Source organism: Mastacembelus armatus, unplaced genomic scaffold (assembly GCF_900324485.2).
Source record: "Mastacembelus armatus unplaced genomic scaffold, fMasArm1.2, whole genome shotgun sequence".
In the NCBI taxonomy this organism is placed as follows: domain Eukaryota; kingdom Metazoa; phylum Chordata; class Actinopteri; order Synbranchiformes; family Mastacembelidae; genus Mastacembelus; species Mastacembelus armatus.
This window is the reverse complement of record NW_022872898.1, coordinates 17,884-36,862: the sequence shown is the minus strand read 5'-3', so window position 1 is coordinate 36,862 and position 18,979 is coordinate 17,884. Positions and strand designations below refer to the sequence as shown.

The 18,979-nt window shown below is 40.2% G+C and overlaps 5 non-coding genes across 5 annotated transcripts; 3 read left to right on the top strand and 2 right to left on the bottom strand.

Annotated features, from left to right (window-relative positions):
- Positions 1-3,682: 3,682 nt before the first annotated feature.
- Positions 3,683-3,764, bottom strand: trnas-gcu (transfer RNA serine (anticodon GCU)). The gene has a single exon. It is a non-coding gene; the product is annotated as a tRNA-Ser (tRNA).
- Positions 3,765-7,249: 3,485 nt separating this feature from the next.
- On the top strand, positions 7,250-7,331 carry trnal-uaa (transfer RNA leucine (anticodon UAA)). Its single transcript has one exon. It is a non-coding gene; the product is annotated as a tRNA-Leu (tRNA).
- A 3,283-nt stretch (positions 7,332-10,614) lies between these two features.
- On the top strand, positions 10,615-10,687 carry trnav-cac (transfer RNA valine (anticodon CAC)). The gene has a single exon. It is a non-coding gene; the product is annotated as a tRNA-Val (tRNA).
- Positions 10,688-11,866: 1,179 nt separating this feature from the next.
- Positions 11,867-11,938, bottom strand: trnac-gca (transfer RNA cysteine (anticodon GCA)). Its single transcript has one exon. It is a non-coding gene; the product is annotated as a tRNA-Cys (tRNA).
- Positions 11,939-17,995: 6,057 nt separating this feature from the next.
- Positions 17,996-18,067, top strand: trnaq-cug (transfer RNA glutamine (anticodon CUG)). The gene has a single exon. It is a non-coding gene; the product is annotated as a tRNA-Gln (tRNA).
- Positions 18,068-18,979: the final 912 nt, after the last annotated feature.

Genomic DNA, 18,979 nt, shown 5'->3' with positions numbered 1-18,979 from the left:
TCAATACTAAAATATTAATTTTGAGATGATATATTGAATAAATGTATAAATGCATACAGATAAAACCTAAACACTAAATAATGCAATGTAAAAATTACAATAAGGGCATGCAAAACAAACAGATAATCCCACTGCTTCCATAGTCCCATATAGATTTTTTTAATATGGGACTGGACTTTAAGGCAGTGACACCAACCTATAAAAACTCAGCTGAAACAAAGTTTAAAGTGTATTCCACCTTTTTGCAAGTGCACTGGATTTAGGATAGTCTCCCAGAATCCTTACAAACTCTTGTAAGTTTTTTGACCTTCCAGAATAGTGATTGAAGCTAAATATAGCTAAAATGCAGAGTGGAGGGGAACAGAGTGCAGCAGAAGTGTACTGGACCCACCATCCCAAGGTCGATGGACTAAAACCATCCTCCGTACTGAAGCAAACATAATACTTGAGGTTTTGTTGTCTTAACATCACTTCTAAAAGCAAGATTTATGACATGGATGGGATTCATACCCACGCGTGCACTGTACAGTGAATTAGCAGCCCATCACCCTGACCACTCAGTCACCTCGGCACAGCTTTGTTACTGTTTACAGTACATTATCAGTGAAGACCAATACAGAGAAAACTACAAACTGAAAGCAACACTTAGATCGCTCAGTCATGGTGACCAATGCATCACAATCTGATCTTAATGTTGTCAGAACATTAAGGTCAGATTTATCTTTATGAATTAGTCTGACTATATTCAGAGACTCGGTTCTTTGGGAGCTGGAATTGTTTATTTTATTTCAGTGTAGCTGAAATATGTTGAATGTGCAGCTGAACTTCCTTTATTCACTACTCATTGTGCTGATAGGTTATTGACTGATATCTCATGTTTCAGAAAAGTAATGATTTATTTATTATTGCTGTTTTTCTTCAACACGTCCCACTGAGATTTGAACTCAGATCAGTATTGTAATTGGAGACTGCCTTGGAATACCAGCTGAAGGATAAGGACTGAAGAGTATGGACTGCACATGTTATTGGCAGTGACATGGAGATGTTTGATCCAGGGGGGAACATGTTGTAGTACTTTTCCTTTCCAACTTTCAAGGCTGGTGCAGGGGCCGTCTGTGTGTAAGGCAAACATGTTAACATCTACACTACAGGAACACAACTGTATGTTTTGAAGAAATCTCTCAGGGCTGCTTTATGATTTCCTAAAGATGACACACAGTTGGATCATTTGAATTTAGTTTCTCCAAAGGACGTGCCCTATGGGCTTATTGTACAATGTTGCATTTCCCAGTGCCATGTTCTCAGCTTCAAGAGTGTGTCAGTTTCTGTAGTGTAGTCGTCATCATGTTTGTTTAACACACAAAATGTACCTGGTTCAAAACTGGACCGAAATGTAATTTATGCATCTTAGTTTCAAAAAACATGCAGCCTGACAAACTTACCAACCACAGCTGTGACCTCTTTGTAGCTCCATTTGATGTGCTGAGTTACTCCTGGAAGGAGTTGGTTTGCAGGACACTGATCAGAGACTTTGTGGAGTGGTCTCAGCCTATCCACCTGTTCCTGAACGTGGACACGTTGAAGGAGCTCATCATAGACTTCAGGAGGAGGACACCAGTGGATCCCATCACCATCCATGGCCAGGAGGGGGATGTAGTGAACTACTACAAGTAGAGTCTACTGGTCAGCCTGCTGTGAGACACGACAGGTTAGTGAATACCCAGCTACTGGAATGACCAGTAATAACCACTGATAGTGATAACTCATGGATCCTCGCACATAGTAGCTGGTACACTCTCTGAAGAGCACAGAGAGCAGCTGATGAGACCTATGTGTAGAGGACGAAGCCAAAGTCACCTTCAGTGAGTGTGTTACTCCTCTTCTCTGACCTCGTTTTCTGAGGTAGCATTTTCGAAGCATGTGTTCTTTTTATCCCATGAAAAGAGTGGTCGCCCAAACTGAGCCTGGTTTTGCTGCAGGTTTTTTCTTCCGTTAAAGGGAGTTTTTCTTCTGCACTTTCACCAGGTGCTTGCTCAAAAGGTATTTGTTGTGCCTTAAGTGCCTTAAGATGATTGTATTGTGATATGGCGCTATACAAATAAAATTGAATTGAATTGAATTGAATTGAATGATTGAAGGCAAATCAATTAGGTTCTGCAACTGAACACCACAGGTAAAGAAACAGTATTGTCTGCATTGAATAGACATTTTCCACCAATGGAAGATCTATCCTTTCAGCAGATTTCTTCACACTTGGACTAGATCTAGGGGTTCGCCCAATACAGCATTGCAATTAAACACAGCCATGTATATTAGAAAAGGTTATGCATTTGAGTCTGAGACAAATTACAGTAAAGTAGAAAATAAGAGGATTAAACTGGGATGAACTGGGGGATAGAAGTGCAAGCTTATGGGGACATTTGATTTTCTAAGTAAAGCATGAGCTGTTGACTGTTCTATCATTGGCTGACCAGCACCATCAGGATCATGCTGTTTATTGCAAGATGTAACTGAAGCAAAGCTCTGTATATTTAAATAATGACACTTCCCCATGTGGGACTTGAACCCACAACCCTGAGATTAAAAGGCTCATGCTGTACCCACTGAGGTAACCAGGGTCCACTTGGGTAACCTGAAGCACTGTTTTTCCAATTGTGACATATGCCACAAACACTTTTTTTGACAGTGTACGGTCATTAATATTGGAAAAGGTTATGCATACATGTGTTTTAAGGAAAAGGTCAAACATAATCTCTTTAAAGAAGAAGAAACTGCAAATTTAGTGCAGCTGCATGTGTCTTTGCTGGGAATCATTTGCTTCTGTCTGTCTCACTTTACCAGTCCAGCTTTAGACTGAGTTTAGGACTTCCTGTTCCATTAATACACACAAATACAGAAAGAAATACGTGCAGCTCTGCAACAATGTAGAAAAACATTTGAAACATTTATTTATTCATATTCAATTTATTATCAGTTTTTATTTCTTTTTGTTGTGCATAGAAGTTTGTGTGGGCATTTTGTAGCTAGTTCAGCCATGATATTTGGTGTTAATTCAGAAATTAGGTTCTTGTCTTTAGTTCTTCCTCAGTACTAAATAGACCAATTACTATATCTTCCTATTATTGCTGCACAGTTTCCACACCTAGTAACACACTTTAACCTACACTTATGTACAGAGAAATTTTTCATTTCAAAATAAAACAAAAGCACATATTTCTGTATTAAATACAGCAAATTAAGTGTCACTATAAATTGTAGTGGCTGAGTGGTTAAAGCAATGGACTTGAAATGCATTGGGGTCTCCCTGCGCAGATTTGAATCCCCTCAACAATGAGGTGTCCCTTAGGAATCATAATCTAGTGTTAGTGATGTGTATACTTTCCCTCTTGAGTTGACTTTCAAATTAAAGTGGTAGTGGTGTAGACTGACCACATAAAGTCAGTATGCTGACTGCTGTTGATGTCGGTTACACCTCCAGATAAATACCTTCACTCCTATAGACAATTCAGGGTCACCAGTCAACCAAACATGCATGTCTTTGGACTGAAGGACCTGGAGTAAACCCACACAAGGATGGGGAGAACATGTATATTACATTCTTTTATTATATTCTTATATTTATAATGATTTGTAACAACACATTTGTAATCAATAATCTTTGAACGCCCAATAGGAGCATTCCCAACGAGGATGGGATTCGAACCCACGTGTGTAGAACACAATGGATTAGCAGTCCATCACCTTAACCACTCGGTCATCTCGTCACATTGCTCCAAATGTTTAAAGTAGTTGATCTGTGCAGAATTACCAGAAGAATTTCCAGGTTTACTGCAACAGTAACTCTAATGTCTAATTCCAGTCTAATGTTACTGCACTGATTCATAATCTGTCACCATGGAACCACCGTATGAAAATAATTCAGGTTAAACTGAGCTCTGCCCTGTAACTATGATCAATTTAATCACCTGCATAAGACAGAAATCGTAATATTAACTGCTCGACATAGATGTCCAGACAGGGTCTTATTACAGTCTCTCGACGCAAAATTCTGTGAAGCAATTGTGCTTCTGCACCAATGGGTTCCTCAACAAAAGGGCACACCAGGTCTCCTGCCTCTTCTTCAGTCTGAATACCCAGGACTCAGGAAGAACTCGGTTTATAAAACATGCCAGCGAGCAGGTTTGGGTTACAGAATGAGTTACCACGGTAACTGACTCAGAGTCAATCTGAACACGCTTTGTGAAACCAAAAACCCTGAGTATCCCTCATCTCAGAGTTAATACATTCTGGGTTTTCACTAAACCCACTTTCTGAAACAGGCCCCAGTTCTCTGTGCTACACTGAACCATAACCTAACCTCTGTTACTATGGAAACACTATCTGAAGGGGGAACTGACATCAAAACAATAATGACAACACACTGTGTTTGTTCATTTCTTCTCATTCAGATGAGACATGATGTCAGCAGTAACCTAACCTAACTGGAACACACACAGCAACAGTTTTCTCAGTCCTCAAAGTCCACTAAGGCAATAAAACACATTAATGTAGTGAGTTTCTAAGTAACATATAACTGCTGACAGGAATAGAACCAGTGCGGACAGACCTCAACGGAATTCAAGCCCATCACTTTAACCGCTCAGGCACAACAACTTGCTCAGGTGTTCAATTAGATATATTTAAAACATAAAACAATGTGTTGTTTTAAGAAATGAAATATTTCATTTTAAAAAGCAATATTTAATATTGGTCCTGTGATGGACTGGTGACATGTCCAGTGTGTACCCCTGGCCTTTCACCGAAAGAAAGCTGGGGTAGACTCCAGCAGATCCTTGTGACCCTAATTAGGAATAAGCGGGTATAGATACAGTATGGGGCTTAAAACCAGGACCTTGATGTTATTAGCACCACACTCTAACCAATTGACCTAACCAGCCATGGTGAGTGAGTGGTTAGCACTGTTGCCACACAGCAAGGGGGTTCCTGGTCCGAAACCCTGCAGTGGCCTTTATGTGTGGAGTTTTCATGCTGGTGGGTACTCTGGTTTCCTCACACAGTCTAAAAACATGTATGTCAGGTTGACTGGTGATTCTAAATTGCCCATTGTCCGTCTATATGTGACCATGTGATGGACTGGTGACATGTGTGTACCCCTGCCTTTCACCTGAAGAGAGCTGGGATAGGCTCCAGTAGATCCCATGGACCCCAGTAGGAATAAGTGGGTATGGATAATGGATGGATGTTTTATTCCAGTCATAAAACTAATCACAGTTATAGGGCAGAGCTCAGTTGTATCAGTGTCACACTTGAATTATGTTCATATGGTTGTTCCATGGTGACAGTTTATGAATCAGTGCAGTAACATTAGACTGTAAGTAGACTGTTACTATTGCAGAACAGTATTTATACTAACTGCTAACTGAGGTGAGCTGACTGCAACAGTCATCCAGGCCAGGTAGCTCCTTCAGCAACAACAGAGACTGACTGTTACACACTGAATGTATGTCTGTATAAATATAAACCTAAATATGAATATGAATGCTGCTAAACAGAGAATTGGTGAGATTTTATGTGAAGGATAGCACACCTGCATGTGAATCGTTGGTCTAGAGGTATGATTCTTGATTTGGGTGTGAGAGGTCCTGGATTCAAGTCCCAGATAAGCCCATTCCTCATTGAGGAGTGGTGAATTTGTCCAGAAGAACATCCCAAAGTTGTTCAGCAGGAACGTGGAACACATCCCAAAGTTATGTGTACATTGAACACACCAGTATTAGGTTGCAAACTGACTTGTCTCTATGACACAAGCTGGGACCCACAGTACATACTAAGCTATCATTTGGACTAACACTTCACTGGAGTCAAGCTTTCAGCATCACAAACACTCTAAGAAACCACCTCTGCTCTGTAGGGTCCTTTCATGTCTTTTTAGGGGTCTTTGTATTATTTGAAAACTACTCAGAAGTTATAGTCTATATTTTATAATCTGAAACTCACTGAAATGATCTAAACCTAAATTAATGTAGTCTTGTAAAATGGTGAATTTCAATGAAAAGTAGTGGAATAGAGGTATACATTTCCATGAAACTGTTACAGGTAAACACAAAAATAGGGTTCGTGAGATCTGAGTTGAAGAGTGACAGATGTATGTGGTTCCCTATTAAGGAATACAAACACACACACACAAAGAAACAAATGACCAGAGGCCTGTTCTTCGAATGTGGATTAACTGGCTAGTCGGATAAGTTGTAAACAGCAAACACTGAACATATCTGTTGTGTCTTACATTGAGATCCAAGTGAAAATGAGTTAAGCAGAAGCTCATGAAGTGAGAAAGCTTTGCAGAGACACCAGACCAACAGAGATCCCAAGGACAGAAAACAACTCGAAGTGGCAGATATGAACCCACAGCTAAATCAAGACTGGAATCTAAATCCAGCACCTTAGGCCACTCAGCCATCAAACTGCAACTGGCAAGTGCTAAGCTCATGGATGTAGTTGTAGCTATAATGAAGTCAGTCTTTAGATACAGTGCATGTAATGAGACAACACGGGGAAAAATATCTGAAGGAATTTCACTGAATCCAACATGTGGACAGAGGCTGCTACTGAACATGTCTCATCAGCAGCAAAGGAGAAGATTAGAAGTTTGTTCCAAAAGAAACCTGTCATACTCAAGACTTGGCAACACAGACACTGACTTTGTTCTGAAACTGTTAACTTGAAGCTGAAACAACAACTAAGCATCAGATTCTAGTGTTATAATAACAGCACCAGAAATAACACACCACAGTCTTAAATCTACAGAGACAATCCCCCAAACACCTTAAAGGGGGTTGCTGCTGAATCAGGCTTAGAGGGTCTGGGTCACCTGCCAAGAGCTCCTGGCAGTTGGTGCAATGGTGCCACAGATGTGGCTATTCTGGCTGTTGTCCAAGTGGCCGATGTTAATGAGGTGTGGCTGATGTTTACCACCCAGCAACTACAGCAGCAGCAGTAGAAGGTGGATGGAGGCTTACCACTCATAACATTAACATAAATATATAAGTTGCTGTGGAGTGTAAGTCACAGTTACGACTCTATGCCCAGCAGTTACTTGGACCTGGAGACATTACGACATCATTAATAAGCAAGTGGACCTGTTCCTCCACCATTGCTTTGAATAGTTATTGTGTACAGGCAAATGTTTTTTCCTATTTTTCTAATGGAAATACTTCTGTTCAAGGCATACAAAACGCATAAGTCATGTGGTAGTGTGGCCGAGTGGTCTAAGGCGCTGGATTTAAGCTCCAATCTCAATTGAGGCGTGGGTTCAAATCCCACCACTACCAGCCATTTAAGGGAGCCTTTTGTCTGTTAGTTTGGCTGAGAGTCTGTGAAAATTCACAGTCATCCATGTTAAGTTATCCAGAAGTTGAGTTACGATAACTGGACTTCTTGAGTCAAAACATTTCACCACTCAAGTGTCTTTTTTAGTCTAAGGTGCTGGATTTAGTCTCCATTCTCAGTTGAGTCATGGGTTCAACTCACCACTACCATTGGTCTATGCAAGTTCTCCTAATATTAGGCTGCATTTCAGGACAGTAACACCAGTCTGTTAAAACTCAGCTAAAACAAGGTCGTTTCCAAAACAATGCTCAAAAACAAGCAAAAAAGTGAAAAAACAAACTAGATGTGTGTTCTTCATATGTGGATTAACTGGTTAGCCAGATAATTTTCTATTATTTATTAACTATTTGACATGATCCTGGATCTTCTGGTTCTTCCAAAGTCATGGTACGATTGTTGTCCTGGCAACACATCTGCAATCTCAAACCAGCTCAGGAGCAGGTTTATTCTAAGATTTAGTCATTGTAAACAGGATAATCTCTCAGATATAACTGACTGATTAGTCTCTTTTCTCTGGTTTTGATATTAGACCAGGAAATCCATTCAACTATGGATGCACTGTTTTTATGTGAGTGGTCCATTGACACAGGCAAGTCTAATAAGGCAAACATTTAGAATACTGAGTGTGCTTTGTAAACAGTAGCTGTTCAAGGCAACATCAACAAGCATGAGCTCTGTCATGTACCACTATGCAACACAAGCAACAATTACACTAATATACCATAACTGTAACACAACTGTGATTTAACACACATAACCAGCAAACACTGAATCTATGTGGTGTGTCTTCCATTAACATCCAAGTCACAACAAGTTAACTCTTAGGAGAAGATTCTGAAAAAACAGAACTTTGCAGGAGCAACTTAGACAATGTCAAAGAACTGGTACCGGTTAGAGTTGAACCCATACCTTAGTCAAGATTTAAGATTTCATCCCACATCTTAGACCATTCAGCCAAATTACCAGACAAGCATTTTGTCTCACCAGCTGAGCTCATGGTTTTATGAACAGTTTACCTCTGAAAGTTGAGGGAACTATAATGAAATCAGTCTTTAAATACAGTGCATGTAATGAGCCAACACAGGGAAAAATAACTAAAGGAATTTAATTAAATCCAACGTGTGGACAATGGCTGTTACTGAACATGTCTCATCAGCAGCAAAGGGGAAGATAAGACTGGGAATTAGTTGCTACAGCAGAGATGGTTTCCATATACTGTATCAAACTTTGACCTACAGTAATGTTAGGGACAGATCCAGTCTGGTTTGCTAAAGCTACTCAGAAAAAGCTGTTCAAAGTACTTTGTAAACGATATATCAAATTGACAATGTACATGTGATATAAAATTATAGCACAATATAATAACATAACTGCCTGGTCCAAAGAACAAGATCTCAGATACAAGCACCCGAAATGAGCTTCCTTCGCAGGGTGGCCAGGTGCTCCCTTAGAGATAGGGTGAGCAGTTCAGACACACGGGAGGAGTTTGGAGTGTAGTTTGGAGCACTGGGCCCACTGCAAACAGTAGCAAAGGAGGCTCATCCTTTGATCCCAGCAATCAACAGTTTATTGTCTAAGAGTTAACTGACAGAAACAGCTTCATATTGAAAATAAGAACATAAGGATTAAACTTGAGGATTTGTGTATGACCCATTCACTGTGGTTCTAAATCAAAACTGGAAACATCTAAACTACAAAACAGAGCACACTTTATGTATTTCCAGGTGTGTTTTTCACGCAGAAGACCAGGGTTCGATTCCCTGACGGGGAGTCTTATGTTGTTCTGTCCTTACCACAGGACAAAGCATAAACCAGCTTGGTGATACCAGAAACCCTAAATAAGTCCAAACTGGATAACCTGCTGGTCTCCCTTCATGTTACCGGACTAGGGAGTAAATGGCAGAGCACACCCAGACACAAAAATGTCAGGGTGTGTTCTACACAAAAAAGGCAGTTGAAGGAAGAATTTGATATGCAGATACAAGTGGGCAGTTTATTTGTAGAAATAAAAAATACAAAACATGCCATAAAAACAGGGGTTTCACAGTGCTGCTTGCAGTTGTACACTGACTTTGTTTCCTTGCTGTTTACCATTGCATGCTAAAGTACAGGCTGATCTGGTCCATTTCATAATGTAGAAGAGCTTGACCACAATTGTTAGTCAGCGAAGAGTTGAACCTCTGCTTCTGCCTGGTTTTGAACCAGGGACCTTTTCCGTGTGAGGCCAACGTGCCTTGCTTATGATTCTAAAGATGACACTTTGAATACAACAAACCACAATAAATACACATGTAGAAATATAGAGAGCAGCACTGCTGATTGCTAGTCTGGCCAGCCTGACCTACTCCTTTCTTAACAAAAGAATGTGGTTCTGGAACCCCTGCCATAGGGAGTCTTTTCCTCGAGCTTCCAAACAGCAGGGGTGGGCTCTACAATCCAGTCATCCAACCAGATTTAAACAAACATCGCCCATACGCACTGACTTGTTCATAACGTTCATCAGTGACTCCGACTGATAGCACAACTGGGACATCAGCAGAAAGGCAAAGAAAGACAGAGCAAGAAGTTTGACATTCTCCTCTGAACCCACTGGAAAGAGAAGTAATGAAAATGTGAGAACCACTCAGGCCACAAAGGACAAACAAGTTAAGAACCTTTCAGATAAGCAACTCTCACAAGCAGAGCGCTGTCCTAGCCAATGGACTTAACTTTGCAGTCATGCCTAAACATATTCCGGTTGTGGATTTTATTAAAGCCACAGAATCTGCCATTCGCAACAATGACCTATCTAACACAGAAGCAGAGGAACTCTGACTAAAAGTCATTGCAGCACTCAAGGTTCTAAGCCACCACCACCCAACCTCACCACCAAGGAGAGCAGGGCCTTGTCTTCCCTGTTTGAGGACGAGACTATTACCATCCTGCCAGCAGACAAAGGGAGATGCACAGTGGTTTTAGACACAACAGACTATCATGAGAAAGTAATCTCTCTCTTGGAAGACCAACAGACATACGAAAAGCTAAGAAGGGACCCCACCAGCACCTACAAGAGAAAGGTGATTGACTGTTTGAAAGAACTGGAAAAGAATAAAGCCATTGACAGGACCACCTACTACAACTGGCTTTGCTGTTTACTCCATTCAAAAATATGCACAGAATTGGTGATAATACTGTAAAGCATCTTTGCACTACTGCACGTAATATTGTTTGTTTCTAATTGTGTCAGTTTCTGTAGTGTAGTGGTCATCACGTTTGCCTCACTCGCGAAAGGTCCCTGTTTCGAAACCAGGCAGAAACACAGCTTTTGCACTGACTGCATCTCAGTCTCAGAAATCTCAGCCTGAGCTGACCAAAGGTAGCTGTGACCCAACCTCTTTGTAGCTCCGTTTGATGTGCTGAGTTACTAAAGGAATAGCTGGGACCCTGCATCAATATAACCTGCACTCACAGTCCTCACATTCATGAGGAGAGTGACTGCAGGTTCCTGTTACTGTCTTTCAAAAACTAGGCAGTGTGAGCTGTGCTTCCATCTCTCCTTGCTCAGCCTCCTCAGAGAAGCTCATGTCAGTGGACCTGAAAGAAGTCAGGAGGAAGACACCTATGGTGATTTTCTACGTAAAGCATGACCTGTTGACTGTTCTGTCATTGGCTGAGTCATAATTGATTGACAGCGCAGACTGCTGGATATCATTTGGAAACCTGAGATAAAGCTACATGGGACAGGTCTGTAAGTCGACAGGCTCCTTCAAAAACCGCAGAGCCACAAAGACTCAGTGTGAATTAGACACGTGGTCAGATTTCTGCTTTTCTAAGATGTTGGTTTCTTATTCCAAAGTTTATTACAGAATTATTACGGACTATGGAAAAAGTCAAACATATGTCTTTAAAGAAGCAGAAACTGCACATTTCTGGACTATGTGTTTACCTATAGAGAGCATGATATGGACTGATATCACAGTTACATTTTAGTGTCGGGTTGGCTTGCTTGGAACCTCAGAAGTACTAAAAATGTACCTGCTACCAGATATTATCTTCTAATGGAAAACCAGTTAATTACCCTAGTGGAAAAGTAACAGTGGCAACTTTGTCCAGTTTTTGAAGCCAGTCCAATGGTGTAATGGTTAGCATTTTGAACTCTGAATTCAAATGTTAATGTGATCTGTGAAAAACCAGTAAATACATCTTTAACTTCCTGAAACATGACATATCAGTCAGTAACCAGGACAATGAGTAGTGAACATAGGAAGTTCAGTTGACCTTTCCTTACAACTGCACATTCAATGTATTTCAGCTGTGGTGTTACATGGAGTGTGAATATAGTGAGGCTAATATATAAAGTGTGACCTTAATGTTGTGATAAATGTCCTGCTGTTGGTGAGTCAAGAAGTCTAGTCCAGCTAATGAAAATGTGATCTGAAATGTTTTACAGGAGACTGAAACACAACCCTAGCAGGCAGATAAGTAACTATGGAACACCAGGGGGCACCTGGATTTGAACCAGAGACCTCTTGATCTGCAGTCAAATGCTCTACCACTGAGCTATACCCCCTGCACAAGGTCCACATGAGACACATGTGTTCTTTCATCATTTTTGTTCTGTACATGAAAGCATTTCAAAGTCACTGTTATGCAAACAGATTGAGACTCAAGCCATGGAGGTAAATCATGGTTTACTATTAACAGACTCCACAGCATACCTCCAAAACTGGAAGTCTCCTCTTGATCTACTCTAGTAGAGTCTGTCTCAACAGCAACATCTACTGATGGAACAATACACAACAAACATTATCTCATCACAGTCACTATGACTTCAGTCAGTCTGCCTAGTTAAAGGGTGAAAAGTAGTCACTGTGCTGTTTGGTATCATGGTGTGTACCACACTGAACATGGACCACAGAAAGCTAAGAAGAGTTGTCTCAGGAGATTAGAAAGAAAGTTATAGACAAGCATGTTCAAGGTAAAGGCTATAAGACCATCTCCAAGCAGCTTGATGTTCCTGTGACTACAGCTGCACATATTATTCAGTAGGGGTAGAATCATTTTTTGGATGCATCATTGTTCACTTTAAAAAGATTATGAGTTGATGCGGAAAAATTAATAATCGATTTTAATATTTGATTGAATAAAGTCCGCCAGTCAGACGGTCTGGCGGTCACCATGTTGACTTTTCACCACTACTGGATTACAAACAGCCTACATGCATGTTCGCTACAAGCATGTTTAGGCTCGTATGTTACTGGGTAAATGTCCAAAAAGTTATAAGTGCTGCCACATAGTAATTTACAGCTGCTTTTGCATTGGCCGGGAATCAAACCCAGTCCTCCCACATGGCAGGCAAGAATTCTTCCATTAAATCACTAATGTAGCCGACCCTTGCAGAACCTGATGTCTTCTGCTGCGAATGACGCCTGATCTTCTACGTGTCCAATTTGATAGAGAGCTGTTTGTCCAGTGTCCTCCTGTTCCTCACTGGATCAAATATGTCTATGCCACTGCCAATAACATGTCTAGTCATCCGGATGAGTTTGTTAATCTTCCTGATGTGCCTTTCACTGCAGCTGCTCACCCAACAGACCCCAGCAAATTAAAGAATGCTTGCAGCCACAGACTTGTAAATAATTTATATTTTACAAGACAGCATGACACTGACTTATATGAATTAGACTACTCACCTCTCTTATCGGTGTCTCCAGTGCAGAGATGCTCACAAATCACTTTTTGAATGTCCAAGTCAGGTCTCATGTCTCCAGTCACAACTGCAATTCAACAAACTGGACCACACTTGCTGGGACATTTGCCATGTTCATGACACTAATTCAGTTTACTGCAGTTTACAGTCACCAGTGGCAAGGTGTGCCACAAATGGGTTGTACTCACTAGGGCAGTAATATGACTTTGTCTATTCTGTCACTCAGAAGAATAAAAAAATAGTAAACACAGGGCTTGTCAGAAATTTAGGTTATTGCGCTAAATAAATGAAGAAATATATAAATAATGTTTAGGAGTTAGTCTCTTTAAAAGAATCGATCTATCTACTACTATCAGGTTAATGCAGAATATCTTTGTAGCTGATTCAGTGTTGTTACTGTTACAAGTACATATTCAAGTCGAAAATGACTTTACAAAGAGAGAGACATTGAATGTTATCAAAGTACAGGGTAGAACTCAGAAGATTAGTAACTTAACTATTTAGAAAAAGGCTTTTTGTTCAGGATGTCACAAGGCAGTAATAGTAACTGTTTCTGTCCATGTGTTTTGCAGTATTTCCTTCTTGCACTAAGTGTCATTTCAGTGTCTGGTAACAGAAAACCAAGCCTTATTCTGTTTATAGTGAGTTATTATTGAGGCACTGCTGGGATTCTGTTCTGCTTCTTGGCTCCTGTACTTCTGCTTATGGAAAACATGTCAGTCAGGAAAGCAGGAGTGAAAGGATGACAGCACTTTTGAAGTTCACACTCACTCTGTCTATAACACATTCTGCTGTCTTTGTCTGGACTGAGTTCATACATGTTGTACACATATGAAATCAGATATCTGATAATACAGAAGTCTTAAGATTGGGCTTTAAAGACTCATGGAGAATGTGGGCATCAATCCCACTACATGCTAAACAAGCACTCCACTACTTGAGCTAACTCCCCCACACATTAGTCACACAGATCCATAATTCAGTTTACAGTTTGCCCAGAAAGTCTACATGTGTTTCATGGATTCAGAAAGACCTGGAACTGTGCCCTTTTTCCTAACACACTGAGCTAGTTTGGACTTTTCCTGACCCTTTGGATTTTTCAAACAGATCTGTTTTTTAATAATCTAATTTTTAATTTTCTCAAAATTTGGACATTTTTTTTTGCTAGGAGTTCTGGCTTTCTTCTCAGAAATCTCTAAATTGGCATTGAAATTCTCCTAGACCTGTCACTGCTGGACCTACAGAACCTCCAGGCACTCACTACAACCCCGGAGCTTTCATTTAGACTGTGTCTACCAGTGGAACTGGCCAGTTCTTCAATGAGGCTCTGTGAGAAGTGGAGTGAATGGATGTGAGGCTGCCTGAATAGAGAGAGAGCACAGACATAACACCCCACCACTGAGATCAGGAGGTGGACAACATCAGTGGGCTCCACCCCCTTCCCTTCTAATTGGCTGATCAAACCTGATTCAGGTAAAATTGTTGAAAAATGTTGCCATAGAATGAGCTCCACAGCGTGATCTTCCTTTTTTCAAGTCCACTGGATTTAGGGTAGACTCCCAAGACTTTTTGGACCCATGACCCAGAGTTTGACACATGCACAGAAAGAACCACTACCATTTATGCTAATGACACCATTACGTAAAAATAAATGTATAATGAGCAAATACTTGTCAACATACTTCATGGAACATATGGAAGGTGTAAATGTTAATTTTGCATCTTCAAATAATTGTGCTTAAATTTGTATTCCTTACCACTACTAAATGATACAATGCTCACACCCCCGAGGCCTGGATGCACACACAAATTACCTTTAAGAAAAGAGGTGTGAGGGGTGCATTACAGGTGAAGGTCGAAGCAGCTGCCAGCCTCAGAGCAGCCAAACATTTCTTCCAAAACCAGAACAAAAGCTGTGACTGAATGCTGTGTATGGGCTCTGTATAAATCACAGAGCTGTAAAACTGGTTCTGTCTACACTGCCCACCCTCATAAATTGGCATCTCCCTGCCACCCCCATCCTTCCACCGCCTTCACATATGCTTTATGACGAGAAGATCAAACCACTAATTGAACTGAGGCAAGGGGGTCATAAATTTTCCAGGTGAAGATGGAGACGCAGTGAGGGACTCTCAGCAACAGAAGAAAAGTGAAGCCTGGCCTTTGGGATGTGAAGAGCAGAGAAAACTTTCTTTTCGTGGCATCTACTGTGAAACCATTCCTGCTGTTGTTGCAACCTACTACAAATTTCCAATCTTATCTTCCCCTTTGCTGCTGATGAGACATGTTCAGTAACAACCATTGTCCACATGCTGGATTCTGTGAAATCCCTTCAGTCATTTTTCCCTGTTGTCTCTGTTTGTGTGGTAGTGTGGCTGAGCAGTCCAAGGTGCTGAATTAAGGCTCCAGTCTCAGTTGAGGTGTGGGTTTGAATCCCACCACTGCCAGTTCTTTGTTCTCATAGTGAAGTCTGTGAAATGTTTTCTCATTTCAGGAGCTTCGCCTTAACTCATTGTGATTTGAATATCAGTGAAAGACAATACAGTTAGACATAACTGTGAAACTGTTTCTTGTTCTGCTTAGTGTCACATGACAGAACTCGTCCTTGTTAATGTTACAGTGTCCAAGAACCCACCCAGGACAGTTATTGTGCCAAACCTCTTCACTAGAGGCAAATGTAATGACGACTACACTGCAGAAACTTGATAACAGTTTTCATTTCATATCTACTATCGAAGTATATTTAGTAAATTCTTACAATGTTAAAGTAATCTAGCCTTGAAGTAACAAATGCATGGACTAGTTTTTCTGCATCATTTTGAGACAGGATGTTCCTAATTTTTGAAATGTTGCGCAGGTGAAAGAAGAGATTTGTTTTATGTGTGAGTTAAAGGACATGTCCTGGTCAAAAATAACTCCAAGGTTTTTTACAGTAGTGCTGGAGGCCAGGGCTATGCCATCTAGAGTAGCTATAATTTTAGAAAAGTTATTTCTGAGGTTTTTTGGCCCAAATATAATGACTTCTGTTTTCTCTAAGTTTAAAATTAAAAAGTTACTGGTCATCCAGGCCTTGATGTCAGTTAGACAGGCTTGAAGTCTGGTTAACCCTCTGGGGTCTGAGGGGGTTTTTGGGGCCTGGACAAATTTTGACTTGTCCTGACATTTGTGCTTTTTTTCAGTGTTTTTTAAACATATTAATGTCTAAAGTCTGATAACACTGTAATCAGCACAAAATTGGCTACAATAATATGTGAGCAGCAAGTTTATACATGATTGTGTTTTTGAGAAAAAAGTGTTTATGCATGGTTAGTGCAAAACTAAAATTTTTTACTCACTGAAATAAGACCATAAAACACAAACAGAACATTGGTTCACAAGACTTTGGAGACCTGCATGTTGTAGGCTACAGTGTTTACTTCAGAGTGCTGTGAATGTCATCTTGTTCACACATTCACAGTAAACAATACACTGATTTAAATTTTCTAAGACACTTTTTGTCCAGAAAGGCCATATGCAAGATGTTGTGTCTGAGGATGAATAGTCATGTGATTTGTGCTGCACTAATCCCATCTCAGCTACATTGACTGAAAGGCTCATTATGCGCGTCTTTGTCTGGTCGTTCAGTGCGTCTTTTGTGTTCTCAGGTAAATCACATGACTATTCATCCTCAGACACACCCTCTTGCATATGGTCTGCCTTTTATTTCTAAAATCCTAGAAAAAGCTGTTGCTAAGCAGCTATCAGACCACTTACACAGGAATGAACTATTTGAAGATTTTCAATCAGGATTTAGAGAACATCATAGTACAGAAACAGCACTGTCAAAAGTTACCAATGATCTTCTCTTAGCCTCAGATAATGGACTTGTTTCTATACTTGTCCTCCTAGACCTCAGTGCTGCATTCGACACCATTGACCACAACATTTTATTACAGAGACTGGAGCATGTGATTGGTATCAGAGGAACAGCGTTAAAATGGTTCCAATCCTATTTATCGGACAGATTCCAGTTTGTTCATGTCCATGATGAACCTTCCACACGAACAAAAGTTAGTTATGGAGTTCCACAAGGCTCCGTGCTAGGACCGATTCTGTTCACCCTGTACACGCTTCCTTTAGGATATGTCATTAGGAAGCACTCTATTAATTACCACTGCTATGCAGATGACACTCAGTTATATCTATCTGTTAAACCTGTTAACATAAACCAGTTAAGACAATGACACCAACCTGTAAAAACTCAGCTGAATCAATGTTGTTTAAAACTCTCAAAAAACAAAAAAAAGTATCTCATCAGCTGTTAGATCTCAACAGTCTCAGTTTTCCCTGTGTCTTACTGCAATCCTATATGTTCCTGTTTTTTATTGTTTGTCCTCATTAGTTATAGTTTCAGACTATAACTGTTATAGATAACAGACTCTGAGCATTTGAGCAAGGAGGATGACACTTATTTTGCTGTGGTGCTGGTCTGTTTCCAGGCTGTATAAAATAACAACTGGTACAAAAGCTTGACTTCCACCTGCCTAGTTTGATTATGGATGCATATTTTTGACAAACTACAAACTACTTCTGGTAACACACAAATGCTGAGATGACATTTGTCACAACATGCTGATTTTCCAACGTCCACTGGTGCATTTGTGTGTTACCAGAAATATCACAGACACTATGTTGTCAAAAACAAGCATCCATAATCAAACTAGGCAGTTGGAAGTCAAGCTTTTGTACCAGATGTTATGTTATTTTATTCAGCCTGGAAACAGACCAGCACCACAGCAAAATAAGCTGTTGATTTGCTGTTAAAGGAATCTATTGTATGCCATAAAATGTATTGGAAAACAAAAAAAAAAACAAAACAAAAGAGTTCAGTGGAGTCGAGTAGCCACAGTTTCTGATGACAGCATGTGTCAATCACAGGGTCCTATGGTGTAATGGTTAGCACTCTGGACTCTGAATCCAGTGATCTGAGTTCAACTCTCAGTGGGACCTCTTCAAGAAAAGCAGCAATAAAACATTGCTTTTTTGACACATGAGATATCAGGCAATAACCTATCAACACAATGAGTAGTGAATAAAGGAAGTTCAGCTGCATATTCAATATATTTTAGCTACACTGTTACATAGAAAACAGTTCTAGCTCCCAAAGAACAGAGTCTCTGAATATAGTCAGAGAATACAGGATCACACAATACAGGTAATTATCTGTAGAACACTCTTTGCAAATGGGGATACCAGTCAAAAGCTCTACCACTGAGCTATACCCGGCAAATAAAGAACACACACTAACGACCATTACTCTTCTATTGACTCTCCACAGGAGTGTGTTCTTTCACCATTTTTTTTCTATATATGAAAGAGTATCAAGCTACTACTGGACTACAAACAGCGCTATAAGCACGTTTAGGTTCTTATGTTACTATTTACGTTAGAAATTGTGGCATATTTTCCTACTATATATTATGTGAAAACCAGTATGCAAGGCAAGCACTATGTCCCAATTAATACTATGCAAAAAACAAAAAGTACCAGATGACTTACTATTTCTACTAATTCTAAAGTTCATGACAAAGCGCTGCTCACCATGACTGAGTTATCTAAGTGTTGCTTTCAGATTGTAGTTTCTTCTAGAGATGTAGATTCAAACCCCACTCATTACATGGCACCTTTGTTGTAGAGCAGTGTCTGTGTTGTAGTACTGTGATATGCATTTATACCAATGTGCATCTGACTGAAAGCAAAAGAGGTAGTCCATTCAGATTGGATATTTTAAAAATATTTCTCATTATCCACAGCGGAACATAACATGCTTGCTGTTACCTTTATCCAGCATCTCTGGAAAACTCACCACATCAAGACCCATAAAATATTGACATGATCAGACATAGACGTGTCATAGAACGT